This window comes from Colobus angolensis, unplaced genomic scaffold (genome assembly GCF_000951035.1).
Source record: "Colobus angolensis palliatus isolate OR3802 unplaced genomic scaffold, Cang.pa_1.0 Scaffold173, whole genome shotgun sequence".
In the NCBI taxonomy this organism is placed as follows: Eukaryota; Metazoa; Chordata; class Mammalia; order Primates; family Cercopithecidae; genus Colobus; species Colobus angolensis.
In genome coordinates, this window is record NW_012114855.1 from 1591293 (window position 1) to 1594938 (window position 3646).

General features: G+C 50.5%; 1 protein-coding gene across 1 annotated transcript in view; it reads left to right on the top strand.

Annotated features, from left to right (window-relative positions):
• The first annotated feature begins 2258 nt into the window (after window positions 1-2258).
• Window positions 2259-3646, top strand: part of LARGE (like-glycosyltransferase) — a 375239-nt gene continuing 373851 nt past the window's right edge. The window contains exon 1 of the mRNA XM_011938453.1: window positions 2259-2372. The gene's annotated coding sequence lies outside the window, so the exon portion shown is untranslated. The remainder of the gene's footprint in view (window positions 2373-3646) is intronic.

Below are 3646 nucleotides of genomic sequence, written 5' to 3' on the forward strand. Positions count from 1 at the left end.
TTAATTAAGATACTGCAATCCTTCCATACTGCCTAAGTTGCCCTTGCAGTAAGCACCCCTCCACTACCACTGGCTGCCATTCCCACCATACCCTGCCTCCTCACACCTGCTGCAGGAATCACTCCTTCCTCCCAACATTAACACCACCATTTCACCAGAACTCGGCACTAAAGAATACATGTCTGGCCTAGCAGAGGCCTTCAGGACTCAGCTCTAATGCTAGTGCCCCTGTGGCTGGCTTGACTTCAAGTAAGTTGGCAGGTGGGTGCCCTGCTGTATAGGTTGCTAAATCTTTTAAATATCCTCTTTGTGAGAATTCAATCATCTTGTTATCTGGCTCTTGAAGAAAGTGCAAAACATTCAGAAAACAGTCCTCAAATCTTTGAAAGAACGTCCTGTTTGGAATGACAAACAGAATTGTGCTGACCTTAAGAAGGTTGAGAGTATTAGGTAACCCTCCTCTCAAGGATACAGTATTTCCTTTCTTGGAGGTGGGAAAAGAGTTGAGAAACTAGATTGACTTAGGAGTCAAAATTGGACTCAGGTCATGTATTACATAAAACTAGATTTGCCTCCAAACTTTGCATTATTATTATTATTATTATTTTTTGAGATAAAGAGTTTTGCTCTTGTCGCCCAGGCTGAGTGCAATGGTGCGATCTCGGCTCACTGCAACCTCCGTCTCCCGGGTTCAAGCGATTCTCCTGCCTCAGCCTCCTGAGTAGCTGGGATTACAGGTACCCACCACCACACCCAGATAATTTTACTATTTTTCGTAGAGTCAGGGTTTCGCCATGTTGGCCAGGCTGGTCTCGAACTTCTGACCTCATGTGATCCGCCCGCCTCAGCCTCCCAAAGTGCTGGGACTACAGTGCACTGTGTTCTTAACATGTCTTTAGATTCCCCAGTTCGTTGTATCAGGTACACAGAAATCAAACGGAGTGTTTTCTGGCTTCCTCTTTGAGATGCCTTTAGGGCCCCCTAGTGGCTGTTTTAAGACCTCAGGTTTCTTAGGATTAGGTCTCCTTGACCCTAATAAAAAAAATGAGAGACCTTTCCGAATCTCTTCAGTGACAGGTACAATAACTGTGTGCAGATAAATAAATAACAGTTGGCTTACATAGCTCAATTTTTTTTTTCATTTTTCGGTTCTCAGCAAAAGCTGTGCTCATTCTTTAGAAATAACAGATGTATCACCTTACATATTTTATTCTGCATTCTTATACTATATCGTAGAGGAAATCCTTTTAAGACATTTATTTCTTGGTTTGTGTCAAAGGGCTATAATTCCTAGTAACTACATCCTACTTCAGGGTTTCCATGTATATTCATATACATATTTAGTCGCTTGGATTGGGGAGTTGAGGTGCTTTACAATTTTCCAACGTAATACTTTAAACTTGGGGGCTTGATATACTAACCAGAGGGCTCAGTATGTGGCATATTTCAGTCTGACAACATTAATATCATTTAGAGCACTAGCTATGCCAGTGACTGCAGGAACTTGCAACCCTCATTTGATAAAACAAAGCTTTTCCACATTTAAGGTGCTTATTGACCAATGCAAGTACATTTTGTGAAATCCACTAATAAGGCATTATGTCTTCAACATGCCTTACTGACCAGCGTGAACATTGCTATCTCCCACACGATGGTCACATTTTTCTTTCTTAGATTCTATCTAGAGAATGTACACTTGAGTAATTATAATGGAGATATTTCTTTCCCGCAAGCTTATCTTTTAGTTTGTTACTCAATTATTTCTCCTTCGCTTGTAAATTTCAGGTCTCTTTTCCTTTCCTCAGTCACATTATCTTTATTAATATGCTAATATGCTGTAACAATGCATTTTACACCACTAATGAAGTGAAGCAAAGCAAAACGTAAAAAGAAAGTACAAATTCTGGCTTTAACTTTACCCGGTTCCAGGGCGGGGGTGGGGGTGAGAGAGGAGGAAGACAGTAGGAAGGAAGGACATTCGGGCGGCAAAAGAATAAAAATGATCCCCTTGTTTTCAGCGTGTTCTAGAACAGAGCTGCACGTCAGAGGAAGAACTGAGCAGCCTTCGAGCTAAAACACTTGGCATTAAACTTTGACACTTCAATGGTCTGTAGAGTATTAGGTAATAGTTTTTCATATAATGTTCTTCTCCGACACGGTAATGGCATCAAAAACAGATAGGATCGGCTATGCCTGCAACGTGCACGGTGAGACTTATCCCCGCAGAGATAAGACAGCAGGACCCCAGCTTCGCAGTTAACTTATCCCGAAGCTCCAAAGCAAACGTCTTTTACTTCTTCGCCGGGGACGCTGCTGTGCCACCGCTGCCTCCCTTTCGCATTCTGCTGGGCTCCGTCAGCCGCTGAGATTAGGTAAACAGCGCCCCGGAGCCGGGGCAGAGCGGGCGCTGCTGCTGCTGGTGGGGGTCGTTGTTTCAAGAGGCTGGAGGGAAGGGGGATGGGAGAAGGGTCCCAGCTCGGTCAAGCCAAAGGCCGAGAGTGTGGTTACCCAGGCGGGAGCCAGGTCCGGAGGGGGGCAGGGGCCGAGCCTCCGAAGCCCCTGCCCACCCCCCAGCCCGACCTCGAGGAGTGGGGTCAGCTCGGCAGCCCGAGCTCGGCGGCCTTTTCCCGCGCGCCCCCTCACCAGCCCATCCTTCCCCTGCCCCTTCCAAGAACGAGGGTGGGCTTCCCGCTGCCTTGCCAGAGTGCTGGAGCGCGGAGAGGCGCGCAGAGGGGAGACAGACACCCGGCGGCCCGCGCGGCTGGGGAGAGGTGGAAACCCGGGGGGAAGGGGACCCCAGAAGCCCTGGGACCGAGCTGGGGAAAAACCCGGGAGCTGGATCGCGCGCCCGGAGCTCCGGTCTCCGAGTCGGAGTTGTGCAGCCCTCGGCGTCCTCTTTCTCTCCCTGCCTCTCTGCTTTCGCCTCCTCTGGGTCTTCTCTCGAGAGCATCCTCCTTCCATCCATTCTCACACCCCTGCCCTTGTACCCTGACCCATTTCACCCACTCCTCCTGTGGCTTGGGAGGACTCTCAGCACCCCACCCTCGTCCCTAGAACTGGGAGGCTGGAAGTCCATTCAAGGGATGTTGCGCGCCGGGTTCTTATGCCAAGAGGGAAAGAGCGAGAATAAAACCAGCAGGGGAGGGGCGTGTTGTGCGTGCATGGGGTGTGTGTTTGGGGTGGGGGAAACAGAATGTAGTTTCCTCAGAGGAACAGGAAGCCTTGGACAGGATTCTTGGATACTGAGCCCAGGAAGATGCCGTCAGAGCCCTTCAGCGGGGCTCCTCACAGACTCCGGCTGCCCCACACCATGCGCACCTCTGAGAGAAGCGGCGACCCGAGGCGGGGAAACTTCCTACTTCTCACGACGGCTGTTTTGTGCAATTTGGGGAGCAGGCTGCATGGTCCTGCAAGCCTGCGAGCGTCTCTAACACGGCAGCTGCGAGCCTGTCCCGCTTCCCTTCCCCCTCTTTCTGCGAGGCACGCCAAACCCGAGGCGGCCGGGAGCGGCCGGGTTGGGCGGGAAGAAGGGCGGGGAGCTCCCAGCTTGCACCCTTTCATCCCGACCCGGCCCGGGATCCCGGCTCCGGGTGTTGCTTCCGCCTGCCTGCCAGCTAGCTGAAGAAGCACTGGGGCGGAGTCTCGC